Source organism: Saccopteryx bilineata, chromosome 3 (genome assembly GCF_036850765.1).
Source record: "Saccopteryx bilineata isolate mSacBil1 chromosome 3, mSacBil1_pri_phased_curated, whole genome shotgun sequence".
In the NCBI taxonomy this organism is placed as follows: Eukaryota; Metazoa; Chordata; class Mammalia; order Chiroptera; family Emballonuridae; genus Saccopteryx; species Saccopteryx bilineata.
The window spans coordinates 66,447,166-66,460,095 of record NC_089492.1 but is presented as its reverse complement, the minus strand read 5'-3'; the positions used below and the strand labels follow the sequence as shown (position 1 = coordinate 66,460,095).

At 37.7% G+C, this 12,930-nt stretch overlaps 1 protein-coding gene across 1 annotated transcript in view; it reads right to left on the bottom strand.

Annotated features, from left to right (window-relative positions):
• The window catches only part of C3H8orf34 (chromosome 3 C8orf34 homolog), a 401,548-nt gene that overhangs the window by 171,052 nt on the left and 217,566 nt on the right, over nt 1-12,930 (bottom strand).

The following is a 12,930-nucleotide window of genomic DNA, read 5'->3' as shown; positions in this document are numbered from 1 at the left end:
TTTGAACCGGTGACCTCAGTATTTCCAGGTGGAAGCTTTATCCACTGCGTCACCACAGGTCAGGCCCAGGAACGTTTTTAAGTACTGAAACTGAGAATCCTCAATGGTTTCAGCCTTCTTTCCTTCCTCCCTCCCTCCCTCCCTTCCTTTTTTCCTTCCTTTCTTCTCCCCTTTCTTTCCATCTTCTTTTTCCTCCCTTCCTACTTCCTTTTCTCCCTTTCTTTCTTTTGTTCTTCCTTCCCTCTATTTTGGGGCCTTTTTCCTAAGTAGAATATTTTTCACTATATTCCCCCACAATATTACATCCAGTGCTATACGTAGAGTAGATATATATTCCTTCTTTGGTGGTAAGCAGGTACAATTTCAGTATAAGTAGAGACTTTGGGCAACTAGAATTTTCTCTGAAGCAATCAAAAATATTTTTCACCAGAAACTCTCATGATTCTTAAAGTAAAAATGGTATGGAAATATTATGTAAAAAATTATGCCTTGGGAATTTTTAAAAATATACTTTCTCTATATTGACACTTTGAAATAAAGCTAACTAGTAAATGTTAATGTACAGTTAAGAAATAGATAGCTAGTACATAATGTGATCCACTTTATCACAGAAGAAACCAAAAATAAATGTCTTAAATGTTATGGAAAACAAATTAAAAAAAAAAAAATTAACTGAGGTTAAAAAACTTGCCAGACATTGTCTATTAGCATTTGGCACTATTTTCTATTAGTTAAGTAGAATAGTTTTAGTTTTATGACTAAAACCTACGTGATAAGAAATTATTAGTATGGTGAATAAACTGGATAACAGGTGAGTAGAAGGCACCTGTTATACAAGGCAATTCCAGTAGTGAAAGACTTTTCAGAGCAATGAAAGAACATGAAAAAGCACTGAGCTTTGAAAGTACATAGTATCTTGGGAAATGTTACGCAGCTTATATGACTATCACCAAGATGTATATAGGGATAGCAGAATTAATAATGGAGGAGTTTAGTCTCAGATGAAAAAGGGGAAAAAAAGTGATCAAATCTGTGTTTTAAAAAGATAACTATAAGTGTTCTGATGAAAATAAACAATTTTCTAAATTTATAAGTTAACTTCAGGAGTATTCTTTTTTTTTTTTTTTTTTGAGACAGAGAGAGAGTCAGAGAGAGGGATAGACAGACAGGAACGGAGAGAGATGAGAAGCATCAATCATCAGTTTTTCATTGCGAGACCTTAGTTGTTCATTGATTGCTTTCTCATATGTGTCTTGACCGCGGGCTTTCAGCACCAAGTAACCCCTTGTTCAAGCCAGCAACCTTGGGTCCAAGCTGGTGAGCTTTTTGCTCAAACCAGATGAACCCGCGCTCAAGCTGGCGACTCGGTCTCAAACCTGGGTCCTCCGCATTCCAGTCCGACGCTCTATCAGCTGTGCCACCGCCTGGTCAGGCAGGAGTATTCTTTTTAAACATAGTCAGTATTGTAACTAATATAATCTATAAAATAATCATTGAAATGAATATATTCAACTAATATGGTCAATGAATGAGGTTATAAATATATTATTTGTAACGATAAACGCATTTCTCATCAATATATTCTTATTTAAGAATATACAATTACATATTTGACTAAATATCAAATATATATTTAATATAGTCAACATAATCAATACATTCTAGAACTATATTATCCAATTCATTAGTCACCAGCCACATGTTGTTATGGAGCACTTTTAATGTGTCTAGTTTAAATTGAGATAAGCAGTAATATTAAAATACAGAATTTAGAAGACATAGTATGAAAACACAGAATATCAAATTTATAACTCTTGTATTGACTACATGTTGAAATAAGAATATTTTGGATATACTGAGTTAAACAAACTTAATTTTTAAAATTTATTTATTTTTACAGAGACAGAGAGAGAGTCAGATAGAGGGATAGACAGGGATAGACAGACAGGAAGGGAGAGAGATGAGAAGCATCAATCATCAATTTTTTGTTGCGACACGACACCTTAGTTGTTCATTGATTGCTCTCTCACACGTGCCATGACCGCGGGCCTTCAGCAGACTGAGTAACCCCTTGCTCAAGCCAGTGACCTTGGGTCCAAGCTAGTGAGCTTTTTGCTCAAGCCAGATGAGCCTGGGGTCTCGAACCTGGGTCCTTCAGCATCCCAGTCTGATGCTCTATCTACTGCGCCACTGCCTGGTCAGGCAACAACAAACTTAATTATTAAAGTTAATTTTACTTACTTCTTTTTTTCTTTTTTTAATGCAACTGACTGGAACATTTAAATTTGCACATATTGCTTCAATATGTGACTCATGGTATATTACTACAGGACAGTATTGTTCTAGAACATTTATTTCATGAATATCTTAATAAAATTATATTTCAAATAAACTAAACTATTCTATATTATATAGCTTTAGACTAAAGATTTTCTTAAATTAATGCAAATAAGAACATATTTCAATATAACCAATAACATGTACAAGAATACTATAGTCACATTCATTGCTTCTATTCAAAATAATATTTAGTTTCATTACTTGCTATCCTAACTTTTGGTTTTATTTTTATCCCATAGCACATATTAACTGAATATATTATGTATGCAGATAGATAGATATAGGTATATAGATATACAATCACACATACTTAAACATAAACATATATGCATACATACAGACACATACATATACACACAGCATTACAATGACTAATTTAATTTTTAAAAATTTGTTTCTTTTCTGATACCTCAAGATAGGAACTAAATCTTCCTCATTTACTATCATAATCTCGGTGTCTCTGAAGTGTGCTCAGCACAGAGTATGCATTTTTTTATATTTACTGACTATAAGACTCGTATATTTTGATAATCTTAGTTAATTGATTATTTCACCAATTGATCTTCAAATGGGATTGACTTTTTGAAACTTGGTTTCTGAAGAAATAAAGTAGTTGTACTTGCCTATAGCCATTTGGAATAGTACACACTGAGAGCAGGGAGGTGAGGCAGGAAGAAGCCCAGATCAGCGCTGCCTGGGTGAGCCTCTGTGGGTCTGGAGCAAAGGTGGAACAGTGAGAAAAAGAATGTACTGGAAGGTACTTGAAGAGGAAAAGTCAGTAGGTTGCAGCAAACTACTGGCAAAATTCTAGCAGGTTCCTCCATGTTACTAGCTTTAGGAAATACAGGCAGAGATAATACCTTTGTTTTCGCACATGCTGAGATGGAGCTACCTTCAAGATAGCCTTGTGCATACTCAGTAGACAGTTAGAAGGATGAAACTGGAGCTGGGAAAGGAGTGTAAAATGGAGCGGTAGACCAGATGGCTAGAAAAGCTGGTACAATTATTGGCCTAGCAGTCATAGTCAAGCAGTGACAATTATGTCTAACTTCCTTTACAAGTAAAACGTACCATTATATGAATATTACATTTAAAACAAGAGAATATCCTACTTATTTTCTTCCACAATAGAAATCCCAGAGCATTAATTTATTTTTGAAAGTAGCCTATAAAATTGTGATGCACCTTTCGAGTCACAGGGACTCTAATTGAGAAAAATGAACTCATTTATGACTAAAGACATGTCAGCACTTTATCTTTATACTGTCCAAATAACCCAGAATTAATCAAGCAAAGAATTGTTTTGATTTAATTTAAGGAAATAACAGCTGCCTTGATGAAATAAACCCAGGACTTGCATTTCATTCAAGTATAATCCATGAAATAATTTACAGCTGCTTGAACTAGACAATGTGGGATATGAGTGAATTTTCACATCTGTTTCTAAGAACTTTATAACAAAAAATTAAGAGCTTTCCAAACACAAGGCCCTTCACAGTGATTCAGTGATGGTTACACAAGAATTATATGGCAGTTTTTCCCTGCACTGCAATTGGTTTGTTGATTTACGTCAATAGAGTTGATTTGGTCAAATACTTTATGCAGCAGATGTTATATATTCTGAGTGAATTATTAGAAATAAAACAAATGTTAAGAAAACATATAAAAATTAGACAAGTTTAAATAAAATATTTATGAAAACTTTTTTGGGTATGTGGGACAGCTATATTTCTCTAAGAGGAAAAGAAAGAAGGGGGAGTGAGACATAATTCACTTTCCCGGGACAAATTCTGGTGAGAAGTTGGAAAAACAAGTTGAGGCCATGCTTCTTAGTTCCCTCTTCCTACAGCCATGCCTCAAATATAAATGAGCTCAGCGTTCTTTCTTAGAACATCAGAAAAATAGAACTTAATCGAATTCATAAATATTAAGAACCAAGTGGTAGATCCCAGAAACTTTAGGCTACAATTTAACAGGAAATAATGTCAATTAAAAAAAATTTTAAGCTGGAATTGCATTTGGAAAAAGAAAAGTCTTATGGAATTGAAATGCTATGCTGAAGTTTTCTTTTTTAATAACATAAGAGAATGTTACAGATTATTTACTTTTCTTGACCACATAATAGCAATAAACAAAGTGATTAGACCAGTAAGGCCAGTAAGTTACAGAAAATGTTTATGTAAATTTAAGTTTATATATATGCTATATCTTCTGTCCTTAACTAAAAGGAGCTAAGAAACTTCCTGAGGTATCTTTAGCTACCAATTCCTGTTTAATTTCTTTGACCATCAATAGCCAAGCACATGATGACCAAAAACATTTGTGATAATTTATAGGCTAGAATTTATTCACTTAGGTTGCAAATGAATCACAAGACTTGTGCTAATTGAACCCATCATTATATAAATTGTGAAGGCTTCTCTGTTAGTCAGAAAAATTAAGACATCTGGGAGTGGTTTTCTCCTTCCAATCTGGAAGAAAACACCAGTGCTTCCAGCAAACTCAAATTGAAACACTCCCCAAAGTCTGGTTTCTGCATCGAAGTGCCTCTTTATTTTTCCTCATTATGACCCACCACAGATTCAAGAGATTATATTATATACCCACAAAAATGGACTTTTTTCATAAAACTTTTGTTATCCTCTGATGGTTTGACAGATAGAGGTCATGAATAATTCTTTTTCAATAAAAATAACTGAAATTCTAGGCATGTAGGCACATGTCAGGTAGGTACAACTGAAAGCCCAAGTTATAACCCTAATTAAAGTGAGAATACTGGCCCTGCCAAGATAGCTCGGTTGGCAAAAGCATCATCTAGAGGCACAGAGGTTGCTGGTTCAATACCCAGGCAAGGCATGTATAAGAACAGATCAATGTTCCTGTGTCACAATTTTTCTCTCTCTCCCTTCCATCTCTCTAAAATAAATAAATTTTTTAAAAAGAAGTGTCCATGTGACCAACTCAGCAGACAGTGTCAGAGGGTCAGTATCAGCACCAGATCTGAGGGGTAGTAGGGAGAGGCCATAGACAAGAGATCAGCAAAGAGAAGTAGAGGTTTCAGAATGCAACTGGGAAACAGAAAGTGAGGCAAATCAGGCAAAATGGTCAGTGTAGACATGAGCAAGGCAAAGATGATATCTAAAAAGTCTTGGGGAAAGGTTGTTTAATCTTTTTAAAAGCCTAGAGTTAGATAAATTATTAATAGTTTAGGGTGATAGGTAAAAATGGGTAGTTCTTTTCTATTGTAATTTTATTTAGAAAATTAAATTTAACAGGATGATATTGATCAGTAAGAGTACATAGGTTTCAGGTAAACGTTTCTATAGTATTTAAACTGTTTATGTTGTATACCCAGGATCCAAAGTCAAGTCATTTTCCACCACCATGTATTTGTCCCTCGTTACTCTCTTGCCTGGGTAGTTCTTTTCAAATGCAAAAATCACTGCAAATTCTTGCTTGCAAAAACTTATTTTAACTACTGTTTAAAAGTGCATTTGTTCAATCTTAATTTCCATTAGATGTCTCTCTTGCTAAAGCACTTATAATTATTACCTCTCACTAGTAAGAAGGCATTTCTCATCCCAATACTTTGGTTATGGAATGATTGCTGGTCCTTTTAGGCACTATTATGTTATAGCAAGCATTATTTTAGCCAGTATAGGTGATTCATTATACTCACATATTTTTCCCCTAACCTAATTATTAACCCTTTTTAATACAATTTTTATGTTCCTATAAACTCTGGGTTAAATGATAAGGTCCTATGTTGAGAAGTTCTTATGTGTACTGTATTAATTTGTTGACTGCTAATGAACTTTGATCATATACAAATAATTGTACCCTGTACCAATCATATTTGATGATATTTTAATTCTTGATCCAGACCATGAGTATTATTTGAATCCATTTTGATGAGTGTTTCAGCACTGATTACATGATTTCTAACTAAAAATAAGACCTTAGGTGAGAGTACAATAAAGTCATACCCTAATTGTTACCCTTGCAACGCTAGCAGTTAAGTTTTCTGTGTCCAAGCTCTAAACTCACCTTTAATCAAGTTGAATCTGCCTGAAGTCAGTTTACTTTACATACACAGCACAAATACACAAAACTAAATTGATGTGATATTGGTGATTAAACTCAAGATTTACTCTTAGTTTACTTTTTTCTTGGATTTCAAGTGTGACAAGTCTTGGATGGTCACATCTTCTACCACCACCTTCCTTTGCTCTTCCTTTTCTTATATTCTATCTTTATTTTTGCTTAAGTCTTAAGCTTTGGTAATATTTATTCTTCACTAAAACCTTGATCATGTGGCCTTTTCTTTTTGCTTCAACTGTCCTATATTTCATTTCCTTTGAATTCACCACCTTCCCTGTCTGAATTTCATGCTATTGATACTGATATTATAAATACATTATGCAGTATTCTCAATGAAGCAAATATTAACCAAATAAATGCACATTAAGAAGGGGAGAAAAGGAGAAAAAAATATTCCATTATGCTTGCCACATTCATTGGGAATCTAAATGCAGTGTGCTTAATCTAAAAATGATAATTAAGTATCATAGCTACCCATTGTCATTCCCCCCCCCCCCAAACTTTATTTCTATCTTATTCTCAGCTCTTTAGAATAAATTTTAAAAAGAATCAAATTTTTAAAAAAATAAAGAAGATCATGGCTGGCCATACACTGAAACTGCTGCTGATGTATTTTGGCTGTGGTCACCGACTCATTCTCCCCGTGGTGTGCCGCAGGCGAGAAGCAGGCTTAGGACAGACCTTTCCCATCACTGACATGTGAGCCACACGCCACAATATGTTGCCACCCTGTCTGACACATTGTAAATCCACTTTCTATTCTGTGCTGCTTGCTTGGAATTCACATGCTGTTCTCATCTCTTATACTTCCTGTCACGAAACAGTGCCACCCCAATTGAAATTTCACAAAACTTTTTCAATTCTGTTCCATTTTCTTGGAAAGGTGCCTCCATGGACCTGTGCTTTAATAACACGTCATACAGCACAATGGCACCTAAGAACCTCATCTCACTTTCTACATTGTATATATTTTTGAGTTTCCTAAAAATGGGTATTTAGTGATAAAGAAAAAAATATAAAAATCTAACCATGTACAACTTGGCTATAATACTATACAGCAATCTCAGTCTCTTTCTGTGCCTTGAGCAATCTAAGGATGTGAATGTTGTCAGATCTCTGCTCTTGCTGTGTCCTCTACCAGGGACACCCTTTCCCCAGATGAGACTGTACTGTGCTTCTCTTTCTTCATTCAAGTCTGCTCAAATATCACCTTCTAAGAGGGAATTTCCTTGAGTATTCTAAGAAGGCATCTTCTATTATTTTTAAATACTTTTTATCCTTATCTTTATAGCATTTGTTATATCCTGGAATTACATTATGTAGTTATTTGTTCATCATTTGATTCTTCACTGAGAAACTTCTAGGAGGGCAGAGACTGTCTTGTATTGATATTTCCTATATAGTCCCTGGAACAGAATATGTGCTCAACAGGTATACAGTAATTGAATGAGTGAATGAATCATCCTAACACATGATATGCATGTCATTATTATCTCCATTTATAGATAAGTTCCCTTAGAAAGTCTGAATGGCTTCACCAAGTCACGCAGTGTTAACAGGAAGAGGAGGCAATTAAAGCTTGATTGGTCTAAAGATCAGCGTTTATATATACTTACAACAAATATTTCTTAAATTAGTGATTTTTTTTTTTTTGAGAAAGCGACAGAAAGAGGGACAGACATATAGGAAGGGAGAGAGATGAGAAGTATCAACTCATATTTACAACACCTTACTTGTTCATTGATTGCTTTCTGATTTGTGCCTTGACCAGGGGGCTCTAGCAGAGCCAGAGACCCCAGTTCAAGCCAGTGACTTTGGGACTCAAGACAGTGACCATGGGGTCATGTCTATGATCCCACACTAAAGCTGGCAACTCCACACTCAAGCCATATGAGCTCAAGCCGGTGACCTCAGGGTTTTGAACCTGGGTCGTCAACAGCCCATGCTGACACTCCAGCCACTGTGCCACCACCTGGCCAGGCTCAAATTAGTGATTTTATAATTATTATTATTAACAATATTATTTGCCTTTTATGTTTCAATAAACTTATATCTAGCTAGCTCTATATGTAAGATACTACCCTCCAATATCAAGTTTTTAAAAGACAGCCATCGTTTGTAGAGTGCCTATTCTGTTTTACACACTCATTTAGGTGCTTTCACATATTATACCTTGTTTTGCCCTATACAACAACCCTCCAGGGCAATGGTTCTCAACTGTGGGTGATTTCTTAATCTCTCTACCACAAGGAGAACTAGACAATGTCTGAAGACATATTATGTTGTCATAACTGGGAGTAAGAGAGGAGACCAAGCTAAGCTTGTGGGATCTGATATATCAGTTAGAGTTTAATTTGATCAAGTTACACAGCTAATATGTTGTGCAGTCTGGATTTGAGCTCAGGTGGTATTTTCCTAACTGTAGTACAATACCCTATGCACATACATTGCTGATGACCTCTGTTACAGAAAGGTGACCTCATCTGCTAGGCCTGTTCTGCTTTTGCCATAACTCCATTCTCAGCATCTCATCATTGAACCCTCACCACAAATGATGTCTCATGAATGGGGAGTGTTGCAGGAAATTCTATGAGACTATATAAAAGATACTTCAAGGCCCTGGCCGGTTGGCTCAGCGGTAGAGCGTCGGCCTAGCGTGTGGAGGACCCGGGTTCGATTCCCGGCCAGGGCACATAGGAGAAGCGCCCATTTGCTTCTCCACCCCTCCGCCGCGCTTTCCTCTCTGTCTCTCTCTTCCCCTCCCGCAGCCAAGGCTCCATTGGAGCAAAGATGGCCCGGGTGCTGGGCATGGCTCTGTGGCCTCTGCCTCAGGCGCTAGAGTGGCTCTGGTCGCAATATGGCGACACCCAGGATGGGCAGAGCATCGCCCCCTGGGGGGCAGAGCACCGCCCCTGGTGGGCGTGCCGGGTGGATCCCGGTCGGGCGCATGTGGGAGTCTGTCTGACTGTCTCTCCCTGTTTCCAGCTTCAGAAAAATGAAAAAAAAAAAAAAAAGATACTTCAATTGAATTTTTCACAGCAAAACTTTCCATAAATCACCTTTAAACATTTTGGATCTTTCACACCGATTTGCTTGCTATGGCTGCTTCCTATTTGGCATTCTGCCTTCTTTTCCCATTCTCCCATCTTTCATTTCATACCTGTAGCCTCATCTGCAGCCTTTTGAAGTGCAATCAGATCCGCTCTCAGTTTGCAGCCCCACTCAACACCATGATCAAACAAAGATTCCACCTTCAGCTCTATCTTCCTCACGAAGCATCTTCTGTCGTGACCATGCATATTACTATGCCTTTTGGTATTACGAAAGCCTCACGCTTGTAACCATACCATCGACCCATCACTGGCCGTGTAAGCAACACAAAAGGCGACCATGTTCTGGTTCCTTTTCCTCCTAAAATACTGATTTCTTTGCCCTGCAAGAGCATTCACTGCACATGAGAAGAAAAACAAGAGGGAGAGATAAGACTAATACGCTGGGCACCTGTTCCAGGATGACTCAGAGGCGGCTCCACAATCCCTGCTTTCCAGTACACATGCCCTAGTATCATTCTCCCCGTGGAAGACTTGGTTCCTAAGAGAGGGGTGCTAGTGGTTGGAGGTCACTTTGGGATTAGTTTATGAAAGACTATGCCATTTGTCCTGTTAGCATACTTTCTCTGTTGTTTTTTCAGCTTACTCTTTGAAGTAACAGTTAGGGAGGCTCATGTGACAAGAAACCCAGCGTGGCTTTGGCCAGCAGTCAACCAAGAACTAAGGCCTCCAGTCCAACAACCCTTTAGGTGCTGAATACTGCCAACAACCCTGTGAGCTTGGAGGCAGATCCTTCCCCAGTTGAGTTTCATAAGAGACTCTAGGAGCCGTGATTACAGCCAGTAAGCAACTCCAGAGTAGAGGAATCAGCTGAGCTGTGTCTGGAATCCTGACCCCAAAAAACTGAAATAATTAATGTGTGCTGTGTTAAAATGTTAGCTGTATGGTAATTTCTTACACAGGTAGGAGCAGCAAATGAAACATTCAAGCAATTTTTCCATCCTTCAGTTCACACTGAATAAAATTCTTACCGAAGTATGAAAGAATTACTTCAGTGGGCAGTTTTACATTAAACAACCTGCCATGTATCAAAATATACAAAAGACAAGCCATTAAAACCACCTTATTTTAAGAGATCTGATCGTTCAAATTATTACTTAAAATATTTTCCCAATTTCAAAATGGCAAGTGAAATTAATAGCCATCAGAATTTAACATTAGGCCAATTTTTGATACAGCTAAGTTGTGTTTAGGCTATTTTAATTATAGTTTACTGTATATTGAAGTCTCACCTCTAATCATTTTATATAATACTATTATCCATAGTTTAAAATATTTTTGTATAATTTTTCCATTTTAATTACTATAAAGGTTTATAGTAACTGATTTTTCCCCTGTGTTTTAGTGTTGATTACAGCTATGATTTATTGGATGTGTGTCTTAAATTCAATAAAAAATTATAACATTGTTTACATAAGAAAAATATAATGAACTATGTATGCAAGTCTCAGGTCCAAGATGTGGTTCTCGTGAACACAATCTGAAAAAAAATAGCCTGAAGCAGCTTTTCATAGAACACAAACACACACACACACACACAGCCATGCACACATATGCACATGCATACACACACACGCACACACCGTAGTCACTCTGCTGGACTACTGAAGTGCCACATGCCCTATCATGTTCCACACTGTCCTAACTCATCACCTTGAGACAAACTACAGCCATGGCTCAGATAAAAGCATAGCCAGAGCAAAATATTTATTCTGGGGTTCACCTCCTGAAGCTTTGAGGTTAGAGCACTTTTTCATATAAATAATATTGAATATATTTCCAGATCCAACTTCAATATATTGGCACTCCCACATCCACACAACTGTTTATAGATTTCTAACTCTGTGGATCATTATTGCCTAACACAAACACTTCACTCTAGGAGGTTTGGTTTAAGCATAGCCTCCAAAACACATGCAGATTGGCCAGGACCAACAATAATTAAGATGGGTTAAAAAATAAAATACAGCATTCTTCATTTGCTATAAGTAACTTGAACATCCACCCTTGTGAATAATGAAAAACAAAAGGAACAAAACTGTCTGTCCTCATGATAATGGCTACTGTCAGCTGCTCCTCATGCAGGTCCTGGGACTCCTTTCTGTTCCTCCCTGGAGTTCTCCACAGCCTGGTGTCTGGGCACAGCTGTACTCAGCATGGTCAGGAGCCTGGCGACCATCCTGATCCAACTTTCCCCTACTCTGGGATCATCTGAGTCCCACCCCAGCTCCCTCCTGCCCTCCCCATGTCCTTCCACATGACACAGAACACAGGGAGAACTGGAAGCGCTGGTTCAGGTCTATCCTGCTGGTCATCTTTTTTCTACTCCTTTCTATTCAACAAAAATGGAAACTGCTGGCCCAAGAGCTCCCAGACTTGACATCAACCAGTCTAAGGTGTTTGAGTAAAGATTCTGTCACCTTCATCTCTACTCCTAATTCATCTGACTGTTTCTACAACCCACAGAACCAGAATTTCTACTCTGAGGGGTGAGCCAGGCTACCTGTCTCTGACTCCTAACTTGCTCTTCATATGTCTTTTTCTACTATCCAGGATTGTACAGGCTTTTCTCTTTCACTCTTTGTCAGGTGGGTACTTTCTCAACATCCCATTTTCCACTGTTGATATGATCCATGATCAAACCTCTGAGGAGCTGTGCTTTGAAGATGCAAATAGGAGCTCTTGGATTTTAGACAATACCTTTGTCTCTCTCCACAGGTCTTGCTTTAAGATGATTGCAGCCTTTTGTCCTCCAAATGTTAGCTTTGGCCTGACCAGGTAGTAGCACAGTGGATAGAGCATTAGCCTGGGACACTGAAGACCCATGTTCGAAACTCCAAGGTGGCTGGCTTGAGCATGAGATCATAGACATGATCCCATGGTCGCTGGCTTGAGCCTAAGGTTGCTGTCTTGAGCAAGGGGTCACTGGTTCAGCTGGAGCCCCCCGGTCAAGGCACATATGAGAAAGCAATCAATCAACAACTAAGGTGCCTCAACTGTGAGTTGATGCTTCTCATCTCCCTTCCTGTCAGTCTGTCCCTGTCTGTATCTCTCTCTCTCTCTCTCTCTCTCTCTCACTAAAAAAAAAAAAAGTTACCTTTGAAACATAAAGCTGATCAATAAATAATCTATTATGTTAGGTGGTACCTCTTTTCCCATGAGGTGACATCTTTACTATGGTCAAAGGCAATGGCAATATATAACCTTTCTTGTTCATAATAACTTGTTGCCAACATGCCCTGTTTATTGTAGCCACTGTGTCCTTGTTTAGTTTTTCCTGTCATTCGCAATGCCCTCTTATGATTTCTTTACCAAGTCAAACCTGTCCTTCCAAGTTCAACTCAAAGGCTATTTCCTCCATGAAGACTTTCTCATCACC